The 12,798-nt window shown below is 43.9% G+C and overlaps 1 protein-coding gene across 6 annotated transcripts in view; it reads right to left on the reverse strand.

Moving 5' to 3' along the window:
* Positions 1–12,798, reverse strand: part of LOC139250519 (6-phosphofructo-2-kinase/fructose-2,6-bisphosphatase 4-like) — a 282,039-nt gene that overhangs the window by 152,122 nt on the left and 117,119 nt on the right. The gene's annotated exons all lie outside the window — the stretch shown is intronic.

Raw genomic sequence — 12,798 nt, forward strand, 5'->3', positions numbered from 1 at the left:
ATTGTTGAACTCAATATTGAGTCCAGAAGGCTGTAAAGTGCCTAAACGAAAGATGAGGTGCTGTTCCTCGAGCTTGCATTGAGGTTCAATGGAAAAGTGTAGGAGGCCTAGGACGGAGAGGTCTGAGTGAACATAAGAACATAAGATATAGGAGCAGGAGTAGGTCATTTGGTACCTCGAGCCTGCTCCGCCATTTAATAAGATCATGGCTGATCTGATCATGGACTCAGTTCCACTTCCCTGCCTGCTCCCTTATCGCTCAAAAGTCTGTCTATCTCCGCCTTAAATATATTCAATGACCCAGCCTCCACAGCTCTCTGGGGAAGAGAATTCCACAGATTTACAACCTCCTCATCTAAGTTTTAAACGGGTGGCCCTTTATTCTATGCCTCCTAGTTTTAGTTTCCCCTTTGAATGGAAATATCCTCTCTGCATCCATCTTGTCGAGCCCCCTTGTTATCTTATATGTTTTGAGAAGATCACCTCTCAATCTTCTGAATTCCAATGAGTATAGGCCCAACCTACTCAACCTATCTTCATAAGTCAACCCCCTCATCCCCGGAATCAACCTAGTGAACCTTCTCTGAACAGCCTCCAATGCAAGTATATCCTTCCTTAAATACGGAGACCAAAACTGTACGCAGTACTCTAGGTGTGGCCTAACCAGTACCCTGTACAGTTGTAGCAGGACTTCTCTGCTTTTATACTGTATCCCCCTTGCAATAAAGGCCAACATTCCAATTGTCTTTCTGATTACTTGCTGTACCTGCATACTAACTTTTTGTGTTTCATGCACAAGGACCCCCAAGTCCCTCTGTACTTTGCAATTTTTCTCCATTTAAATTATAATTTGATTTTTAATTTTTTCTGCCAAAGTGGATAACCTCACACATTCCCACATTATACTCCATCTGCCAAATTTTTGCCCACTCACTTAGCCTGTCTATATCCCTTTGTAGATTTTTTGTGTCCTCACAATTTGCTTTCCCCACTAGTTACTGTTTGCCAATCGGAAAATGACCCATTTATCCCGATTCTCTGTTTTCTGTTAGTTAGCCAATCCTCTATCCATGCTAATATATTACCCCCAACCCTGTGAACTTTTATTTTGTGCAGTAACCTTTTATGTGGCACCTTATCGAATGCCTTTTGGAAATCCAAATACACCACATCCACTGGTTCCCCCTTATCTACCCTGCTTGTTACATCCACAAAGAACTTCAGCAAATTTTTCCCTTTCATAAAACCATTCTGACTCTGCTGGATTGTATTATGCTTTTCCAAATGTTCTGTTACTACTTCCTTAATAATGGACTCCAGCATTTTCCCAACAGCAGATGTTAGGCTAACTGGTCGATAGTTTCCGGCTTTCTGTCTACCTCCTTTTTTAAATAGGGGGGTTACATTTGCGGTTTTCCAATCTGCTAGGACCGCCCCAGAATCCAGGGAAATTTGGTAGATTGCAACCAATAAATCCACTATCTCTGCAGCCACTTCTTTTAAGACCCTAGGATGCAAACCATCTGGTCCAGGAGGCTTTTCCGCCTTTAGTCCCATTATTTTACCGAGTACTACTTCATTCGTGATAGTAATTGTATTAAGTTCCTCCCTCCCTATAGCTCTTTGATTATCCATTATTGGGATGTTTTTAGTGAAGACCGATATAAAATATTTGTTCAAAGTCTCTGTAATGAGACAGGATTACTAAACTATCTCATAGTGAAGGATCATCTTGGAATAAGTGACCATAACATGATTGAATTTCAAATTCAGTTGGAGGGTGAGAAAGTTGGATCTCAAACCAGAGTCCTAAGCTTAAATAAAGGAGACTACCAAAGGTATGAAGGCAGAGTTGGCTAAAGTGGACTGGGAAAATAGATTAAAGTGTTCCCCATTATTACTTCCCCAATCTCATCCTCTAGGGGACCAAGATTTGCTTTAGTCATTCTTTTCCTTTTTATGTACCTATAGAAACTCTTACTATTCGTTTTAGTTTGCTTTCGTAATCTATCTTCCCTCTATTATTTTTTTAGACGTTCTTTGCTGGCTTTTTAGAGATTTCCCAATCCTCTGGCCTCCCACTAGTCTTGGCCACATTGTATACCCTTGTTTTCAATTTGATACCATCCCTTATTTCCTTAGTTAGCCACGGATGGTTATCACTTCTCTTAAAGTCATTCCTTCTCATTGGGATATATTTTTGCTGAGAGTTATGAAATATCTCCTTAAATGTCTGCCACTGCTCATTAACCATCCCACACTTTAATCTATTTTCCCAGTCCACTTTAGCCAACTCTTCCCTCATACCTTTGTAGTCTCCTTTATTTAAGCTTAGGACTCTGGTTTGAGATCCAACTTTCTCACCCTCCAACTGAAATTCAATCATGTTATGGTCACTTATTCCTAGAGGATCCTTTACTAGGAGATAGTTTATTAATCCTGTCTCATTACACAGTACCAGATCTAAGATAGGCTGCTCCCTGGTTGGTTCCGCAACGTACTGTTCAAGGAAACTATCCCGGATACACTCTATGAACTCTTCCTCAAGGCTACCCTGGCCAATTTGTTTTGTCCAATCAATATGAAGGTTAAAATCACCCCTGATTATTGCCGTTCCTTTTTTACAAGCCTCCATTATTTCTTGATTTATACTGTTAGGGGGCCTATAGACTACGCCCACCAGCAACCTTTTCCCCCCTTATATTCCTTATTTTCACCCAAACTGATTCAACATCTTGATCTTCTGAGCCACTAACTTTTTTCACAAATGCACTGATCTCATCCTTTATCAACAACCTTTATTAACAGAGCTACCCCACCTCCTTTTCCTTTCTCTGGGAGTGGAGCGGAGAATTAAAGTGACAGGCGACTGGAAACTCGGGGTAACACTTCCGGACTGAACTGAGGTGTTCCGCAAAGCGGTCACCCAATCTGCGTTTGGCCTCCCCAATGCAGAGACCACATTGTGAACAATGAATACATTTAATGTGCCTTGCTTGCCTTATTAGCTCTCCCCAAATGCATTACCTCACACTTCTCACGATTGAATTCCATTAGCCTCTATTCTGTCCAGCTGACCAGTTCATTGATATCTTCCGACAATCTACAGCTTTCTTCTTCATTATCAACCACAGAGCCAATTTTTGTATCATCTGCAAACTTCTTAATCATACCCTCCACATTCAAGTCTAAATCATTGATATATACCACAAAAAGCAAGGGACCCAGTATTGAGCCCTGCGGAACCTCATTGGAAACAGCCCTTCAGTCACAAAAACACGCACCAACCATTACCCTTTGCTTCCTGCCTCTGAGCCAATTTTGGATCCAAATGCCACTTTGCCCTGGATCCCTAGGGCTTTTACGTTCGGGACCAGTCAGCCATGTGGGACCTTATCAAAAGCCTTGCTAAAGTCCATATACACTACACCAAACGCGCTACCCTCATGGTTATCTCCTCAATTTAGTCAGACAAGACCTTCCCTTAACAAATCCATGCTGACTGTCCTTGATTCATCTGTGTTTTTCTAAATGAAGATTTATCCTGTCCGCCATAATTTTCTCCAGTAATTTTCCATCCCATCCCATCCATAAGACCACAGAACGTGCTACTCAGGTCGCAATATTGGAGTGGAATAAAATGGTAAAGATCTGTGATATAACTGATACCTTAAATCAAAAGTACTTATCTGAAATAACCGTCTGCATGGTATCCTGTCTCCCGATATTCCAAGAGGAGATGACAATACAAAACTGAGAAAGACCAGTGATTCCAAAGGTTGAAATCCCCAATAGTGGAAGGATTTCCAGACGTGAAGTTAATCCTGAGCTGCAACAGTATTGGGATTTCTGAAATAAAATGACTATTGAAGAGGGATACGACTACCACCCTGCAGACATAGGTTAGTAACAGGAAAACAAGGGGGCCAAAATTCATCCCCGCCCAAAACGGCGTTTTCGAAGTCTTCTGGCCACAATGGATGCGGCGGCCTGATTGGAGAAATTCAGCTCCTTGAACTTTTTCAAGTGGGTTGGAAGTGGCCTCAACATGGGGGCAGAGCGGAGTGGGCGTCACTAGCGGGGCGGAAGTGGGACGGAGTCTCCGCCGCTGTCAGTCATCAGCGCTAATGATGTCATTACGCTGGCGCGTCAACACGTCTCTCCCCTTCAGTTAAAGGTGAAGGCCACTGCGAGCTCTGCATCTTTTTCATGTAGGTCCACTGGACCACCAGGGAGGGTTTCGGCTGGGCCAGCAGCTTAGCACCCAAGGGTGGTGCCAGGCTGAACCCGGGGGCATAATTGTCGGGCCGACCTGGCAGTCGGCTGACAAAAAAATGAAATGGCGTTGCTGGAAGCACCACCGACCATTCAGCACTGCCCCGTAGCTGCCGCTTTTAGGCGGCCTGAGGCCTTATTGGAAGGCTGAATTTCAGCCTCAAGATGTCTTATTCTGGCCTGGTATGCCAGTAGAAATTGCAGACCTCGTTAGGGGATATACAGCATACAATACAGACAACAACAACTTGTATTTATATAGCGCCTTTAACGTGGTGAAACGTCCCAAAGCGCTTTTTACGAGTATTATGAGACAAAAAATTAGACACTGAGCCACATAAGGAGAAATTAGGTCAGCTAACCAAAAAGCTTGGTCAAAGAGGTAGGTTTTAAGGAGTGTCTTGAACTAGAGGTGATCCAAAACTCGACTGCCCGTGTCCTAGCTTGCACCAAGTCCTGCTCACCCATCATCCCTGCGCAGATCTTTGGGGGACATCAGAGGTAATGACATGGGGGCAGGAAGAGAAGCTGTTGCAGGTTTCTCTGGCGATGATTAGACAGATAAGAATGGAACCAGGCTGGATAACGGTGGAGAGGCGTTGGACGAGGATGGAGTGGTCAACCATGTCATAGGCTGCAGACAAGTCAAGAAGGATGAGGAGGGATAGTTTACCTTTATCAAAGTCACAAAGGATGATTGTTAACAATGTCAGCTAACATGGGAGCCAGAAAAATAAGTTGGGTGGTAAGCAATTTGGTGGGAACAGGGTCAAGTGGGTCTCATGGACAGGATGAGCTCGGAAAGGTCATGAGGGGAGATTGGAGAGAAACTGGAGAAAGATATGAGGTCAGGCCTAGGGCAAGGGCGATCTTCGAGGAAGTTTGCCCCGGTGGGCTAAGGGAAGGAAGGGAAGAGGCAGAAGAAGCACAGGCGGCCGAACCGATGGTCTTAATCTTAGAGACAAAGTCGTCCAATGAGCTCCTCACACTTATTGTCGGAGGTGAGGGTGGAGACGGTTAGCAGTGGAGAATAGAAGCCGGGATTTTTCTTTACATTCTAGAGTGATTCTGGAATAGTGAGCAGTTTTGGCAGACGAGAGCAGGACCCAATAATGCTTTATGTGGTCCAGCCAGATCTGGCGGTGAATGGCTAAACCAGTTGTCTGCCACATCCGTTCAAGTCTGCGGCCCTTGGATTTAAGGGAGCGAAGGTCAGGGCTGTACCAGGGGGAATGGCCAGGGTGAGAGAGTAATTGTTTTAACAGGGTCTAGGGCATCAAATGTGGTGGTGAGGGTGTGATTGAGCAGATCGGTAGCTGCAGAAATGTCATGGTGAATGGAGGGCCAAAGGCTGGACAGTTGGGAGTTCAAAAGTGCAGCTGTAAGAGAGTCGGGAGTGAGCTTTTTCCAGGGGCAGACACAGCAGGAGGCAGGGAAAGGGCGGCGGATGTGGGGGGGGGGGGGGGGTGGGCGTGGAGAGGGATGTGGGTGGAGAACAATATGAGGAAGTGGTCAGGGATGGCCTTATCTATGATTGACACGATGGGAGTAGCGAGGCCACGAGAGATGGCAAGGTCGAGACAGAAAGAAAGCATGACATTCTGAGCAGACCATGGCAGAAAGTTGGACTAATGTGTTTAACTTTCACCCAATTGACATTTAATTATTTCAGACCACTTATCCCTTTTGAGCTAGGTTAACCGATACCCAGTTCAGACAGGATTGCACATTGCAAGCAGCAGTTTGCTGAATACACGATGGCAGACAGGATAGTTTCAGATAATGTAATCCAGTTTGCAAGTCTGGAGTTGAGAAAATTAAGCAAGTTTAAAAAACACGCAACTTTGTCACCATAGCAGCCAGAATCCAATGAAAATGCTCTTCCATTTGCAACCAATCAGCAGAAAGCGAAGGGTTCGCCTCGTCTCGCCCTGTCCGATTATCTCAACAGGCCAGCAGATGGCAGAGTTGTCTGCACAACAAAAACAGCCCATCCCACCTCGCAACAACTACTCAAACTAAAGGCCAATGGAATCTCATAACAGCCACAAATACAAAAAACAGTGTGCAATCAACAAGGATCTCATCCTTTAAAACCACTGTTGCTAAGAGATACAGGGAGAGTGCAGCTAGCAAATACTTCCACCAATTATTGAGTTGAACAAAAATGAATCCCTCCAAAGATCATTTCTTAGAAGCCCCAAGCTAAGACTCAACATTTTTCGTAACATAACTTTAGGACAGATAAAGAAAAGACTTGCATTTCTATAGCGCCTTTCACGATCACCGGATGTCTCAAAGTGTTTTACAGCCAATGAAGTACTTTTTGAAACGTAGTCACTGTTGTAGGAAACACAGCAGCCAACTTGTGCACAGCAAGCTCCCACAAATAGCAATGTGATAATGACAAGATAATCTATTTTTGTTACGTTGATTGAGGGATAAATATTGGCCAGGACACCCAGGTTAACTCCCCTGCTCTTCTTCGAAATAGTGCCATGGGATCTTTTACGTCCACCCAAGAGAGCAGATGGGGCCTCAGTTTAACGTCTCATCCGAAAGACGGCACCTCCGACTGTGCAGCACTCCCTCAGTACTGCACTGGATTGTCAGCCTAGATTTTTGTGCTTAAGTCCCTGCAGTGGGACTTGAACCCACAACCTTCTGACTCACAGGTGAGTACCCACTGTGCTACAGCTGACACTAAATTGCCAACAGCAATCTGACAAAAATAAAAGCTAGCAGCGAATGAGTGACAGACTTCGCTGCTAGGATCACCAAGCAATCTCTGCGCTCCATGTCCAAACACAGACTGTGAGATCAACCCCTAACAAATGTTTAAAATTAAAGAAGTTTAAGGTGGAGCTAGTCATGGTACACTCATAATAAAGGATGAAACTGAGTACTGTGTACAATAAGCAAGTGTGATCTTAGCTCCTTTAATAAGACTCCAGAGTGCAGGTACCTCGTGGGTGCTCTGCTTATATACTGTGCTCCCAAGGGATGCTGGGATCCCTTGGGACTCCAACAGGTGGGCCCTCTGGTGGTCAGGTGTTATACAGGTTACAAGGGGTTAAATACATAACAAGTCATACACAATTTGAAGAATTCTAAAGCTGTGCTTGGTTATTTTTATACAACAGCTGTGCTTTAGTGAAATTACTGTGGATCTGAAATGCTCCAATTCTAATATAAAATATCCTGTGTTAATCTCCTGAATCACAATTGCAACTCAACAATATTTTAACTTCAGCTTCTAAGCTGAGCCTCTCCCACACTGTTTGTTTTGCTATCATTTATTCCGATAGTTTACAATTCTGCCAGAGTGGCTGTAACCCTACGTATAAAAGTAATCACCAGAACACATCCACAGCTGGTACTACACGGAGAAATTTGGGTCCTCCCTTTTCTTATCTCACGAGATTTCAAACTGGAATCCACAAAGGAACCACAAGGTGTCCGAGCGGTCTTCCAATAGGCAAGAGGAGCAGAGAATCGTTGCACAGAATCACTGTGCATTAATGGGAACAGTGACAGCATAGGTAGATAATAAACAACAACACTGACTTTTGTATATTCGTTCCTGGGATGTGGGCGTCGCCGGCTAGGCCGGCATTTATTGCCCATCCCACTTGCCCTTGAGAAGGTGGTGGTGAGTCGCCTTCTTCAACCGCTGCAGTCCGTGTGGTGAAGGTGCTCCCACAGTGCTGTTCGGGAGGGAGTTCTAAGATTTTGACCCAACAACAATAAAGGAACGACGATATATTTCCAAGTCAGGATGGAGTGTGAGTTGCAAGGGAACTTAGAGGTGCTGGTGCTGCCATGTGCCTGCTGCCCTTGTCCTTCTAGGTGGTAGAGGTTGGGGGTTTGGGAGGTGCTGCCAAAGAAGTCTTGGCGAGATGCTGCAGTGCATCTTGCAGATGGTACACACTGCAGCCACGGTGCGCCGGTGATGGAGGGAGTGAATGTTTAAGGTGGTGGATGGGGTGCCAATCAAGCAGATCGCTTTGTCCTGGATGGTGTTGAGCTTCTTGAGTGTTGTTGGAGCTGCACTCATCCAGGCAAGTGGAGAGTATTCCACCACACTCCTGATTGTGCCTTGTAGATGGTGGAAAGGCTTTGGGGAGTCAGGAGGTGAGACATTCGCCTCAGAATACGCAGCCTCTGACCTGCTCTTGTTGCCACAGTATTTATGTGGCTGTTCCAGTTAAGTTCCTGGTCAATGGTGACCCCCAGGATGTTGATGGGGGATTCGGCGAATGCCATTGAATATCAAGGGGAGGTGGTTAGACTCTCAGATAGTCATTACCTGGCACTTGTGGCACGCGAATGTTACTTGCCACTTATCAGCCCAAGCCTGAATGTCATCCAGGTCTTGCTGCATGCGGGCATGGATTGCTCCATTATCTGAGGAGTTGTGAATGGAACTGAACACTGTGCAATCATCAGCGAACATCCCCACTTCTGACCTTATGATGGAGGAAGGGTCATTGATGAAGCAGAAAAGATGGTTGGGCCTAGGACACTGCCCTGGGGAACTCTTGCAGTGATGTCCTGGGGCTGTGATGATTGACCTCCAACATCCACAACATCTTCCTTTGTGCCAAGTATGACTCCAGCCAGTGGAGAGTTTTGCCCCCGATTCCCATTGACTTTGATTTTACTACATTTATACTGTGTCTTTAATGTATAATACATGACACACGTTTAAAGAGAGCCCTGGTAACACGAACAGAACACAAAGCCAGTGAAGTGGATAAGTGGGACAAACCATGGGGTGGTTTTTACATGAAGGATAGAGAAGTAGACAGGTGCAGGGAGTTCCAGTGAGCAGGGTGGAGGTGGTTGAAATCTGCATCACTAAGTGGGGCAAGGGGAAGGAAGTGCAGGAGGCCAGAGAGAAGGGTAGCACTAGGGGAAATGATAGCCAGAGCATGACAGGCAGGGACAGAATGTATAAACATAAGAGTATATCAGAAAGTGGGATCAAAGCAGGGAAAAATGGTTAAAAAAAAACAAAATGAAAAGCTCTTTATCTGAATGCACGCAGCATTCACAACAAAGTAGATTAGTGGACAGCACAAATAGATACAACTAAGTATGATCTGATAGCCATTACAGAGACGTGGTTGCAAGGCGACCAAGGATGGGAACTAAATATTCAGGGGTGTCTGACAATTCGGAAGGATAGACAGAAAGGAAAAGGAGGTGGGGTAGCTCTGTTAATAAAGATTGAGATCAGTGCGTTAGTGAGAAATGATATAGGCTCAGAAGATCAAGATGTAGAATCAGTTTGGGTGGAGATAAGGAATAATGGGAAGAAGTCACTGGTGGACGTAGTCTACTGGCCCCCTAACAGTAGCTACACTGTTGGACGGAGAATAAATCAAGAAATAATGGAGGCTTGTAATAAAGGAACGGCAATAATCATGGGCGATTTTAATTTTCATATTGATTGGACAAATCAAATTGGCCAAGGTACATAAGAACATAAGAAATAGGAACAGGAGTAGGCCATACGGCCCGTTGAGTCTGCTCCACCATTCAATAAGATCATGGCTGATCTGATCATGGACTCAGCTCCATTTCCCCGGCTGCTCCAAATAACCCCTTATCCTCTTATCGTTCAAGAAACTGTCTATTTCTGTCTTAAATTTATTCAATGTCCCAGCTTCCACAGCTCTCTGAGACAGCGAATTCCACAGATTTACAACCCTCAGAGAAGAAATTTCTCCTCATCTCTTTCAAATGGGCAGCCGCTTATTCTAAGATTATGCCCTCTAGTTCTAGTCTCCCCCATCAGTGGAAACATCCTCTCTGCAGCCACCTTGTCAAGCCCTTTCATAATCTTATACGTTTTGTTAAGATCACCTCTCATTCTTCTGAATTCCAATGAGTAGCGGCCCAACCTACTCAACCTTTCCTCATAAGTCAATCTCCTCATCCCTGGAATCAACCTAGTGAACCTTCTCTGAACTGCCTCCAGAGCAATATATCCTTTTGTAAATATGGAAACCAAAACTGCATGCAATATTCCAGGTGTGGCCTCACCAATACCTTATATAGCTGTAGTTTGACTTCCCTGCTTTTATACTCCATATCCGTTGCAATAAAGGCCAAGATACCATTGGCCTTCCTGATCATCTGCATAGTATCCTTTTGTGTTTCATGCCTTGAGAAAGAGTTCATAGAGTGTATCCGGGATAGTTTCCTTGAACAGTAAGTTGCAGAACCAACAAGGGAGCAGGCTATCTTAGATCTGGTACTGTGAATTGAGACAGGATTAATAAATTATCTAATAAAGGATCCTCTAGGAATGAGTAACCATAATACAGTAGAATTTAAAATTCAGTTGGAGGGTGCGAAAGTGGTTTCTCAATCCAGTGTCCTAAGCTTAAATAAAGGGGACTACAAAGGTGTGAGGGCAGAGTTGGCTAAAGTGGATTGGGAAAATAGATTAAAGTGTAGGACGGTTGATGAGCAGTGGCAGATATTTAAGGAGATATTTCATAACTCTCAACAAAAATATATTCCGATCAGAAGGAAAGACTTTAAGAGAAGGGATAACCATCCGTGACTAACTAAGAAACTAAAGGATGGTATCAAATTAAAAACAATGGCATACAAAGTGACCAGGATTAGTGGGAAGCCAGAGGATTGGGAAACTTTTTAAAATCAGCAAAGAGCAACTAATAAAGAGAGCGAGGGAAGATAGATTATGAATGTAAACTAGCAAGAAATATAAAAACAGACAGTAAGAGTTTCTACAGGTATATAAAAAGGAAGAGAGTGGCTAAAGTAAATGTACGCCCCTTGGAGGATGAGACTGGGGAATTGATAATGGGGAACAGGGAAATGGCAGAGACATTGACCAAATATTTTGTATCGGTCTTCACGGTAGAGGACACTAAAATCATTCCAATAATGGATAATCTCAAGGGGCTACAGCTAGGGAGAAACTTAAAACAATCACTAAAGAAGCAGACTCGGTAAAATAATGGGACTAAAGGTGGACAAGTCTCCTGGACCAGATGGCTTCTATCGTAGGGTCTTAAAAGAAGTGGCTGCAGAGATAGTGGATGCACTGGTTGTAATCGACCAACATTCCCTGGATTCTGGGGAGGTCCCAGCGGATTGAGAAGCCGCAAATATAATGCCCCTATTTAAAAAAGGAGGCAGACAAAAAGCAGGAAACTATAGACCAGTTAGCCTAACATCTGTGGTTGGGAATATGCTGGAGTCCATTATCAAGGAAGCAGTTGCAGGACATTTGGAAAAGCATAATTCAGTCAAGCAGAGTCAGCATGGTTATATGAAAGGGAAATCATGTTTGACAAATTTGCTGGAGATCTTTGAGGATGTAACGAGCAGGGTGGATAAGGGGGAAGCAGTGGATGTGGTGTATTTGGATTTCCAGAGTGCCACATAAAATGTTACTGCACAAAATAAAAGTTCACAGGGTTGGGGGTAATATATTAGCATGGATAGAGGATTGGCTAACTAACATAAAATAGAGAGTCGGGATAAATGGTTCATTTTCCGGATGGCAAACAGTAACTAGTGGGGTGCCACAGGGATCAGTGCTGGGGCCTCAATTATTTACAATCTATATTAATGATTTGGATGAAGGGACTGAGTGTAATGTAGCCAAGTTTGCTGATGATACAAAGATGGGAGGGAAAGCAAGTTGTGAGGAGGACATGAAAAATCTGCAAAGGGATATCGACAGGTTAAGTGAGTGGGCAAAAATTTGGCAGATGAAACATAATGTGGGAAAGTGTGAGGTTATCCACTTTGGCAGAAAAAATAAAAAAGAAAATGATAATTTAAATGGAGAAAAATTGTAAAATGCTGCAGTACAGAGGGACCTGAGGGTCCTTGTGCATCAAACACAAAAAGTTAGTATGCAGATACAGTAAGTAATCAGGAAGGCAAATGGAATGTTGGCCTTTATTGCAAGGGGGTTGAAGTATGAAAGCAGAGAAGTCCTGCTACAACTGTACAGAGTATAGGTAAGGCCACACCTAGAATACTGCGTACAGTTTTGGTCACCTTATTTAAGGAGGGATATACTTGCATTGGAGGCTGTTCAGAGATGGTTCACTAGGTCGATTCCTGAGATGAAGGGGTTGACTTATGAAGAAAGGTTAAGCAGGTTGAGCCTATACTCATTGGAGTTCAGAAGAATGAGAGGTGATTTTATTGAAACATATAAGATAATGAGGGGGCTCAACAATGTAGAATTTACAATATCTCGCAAAGATTCCAGGTACTTTTCCCCTGCAGAGGAGAAGAATCCCTTTCTGGACTTTTAAAATGGAAGGAAAACTTTGGGACACAAATGAATTTTAAAGGGGAAGACGAGGCCTGCAGGGGATAAAAGGGGGTGCATTCATGGAGACCGCCCCCCCCCAGTGTTTGGACTCATAAGAAAGGGAATTTAATTTGGAACTATCTACCAGGAAGTTTGAAATCCTAAAGTGCACATGGACGAAACTACGAACTTTAATCAAATTTGGGATT

This window comes from Pristiophorus japonicus, unplaced genomic scaffold (genome assembly GCF_044704955.1).
Source record: "Pristiophorus japonicus isolate sPriJap1 unplaced genomic scaffold, sPriJap1.hap1 HAP1_SCAFFOLD_384, whole genome shotgun sequence".
NCBI classification, from domain to species: domain Eukaryota; kingdom Metazoa; phylum Chordata; class Chondrichthyes; family Pristiophoridae; genus Pristiophorus; species Pristiophorus japonicus.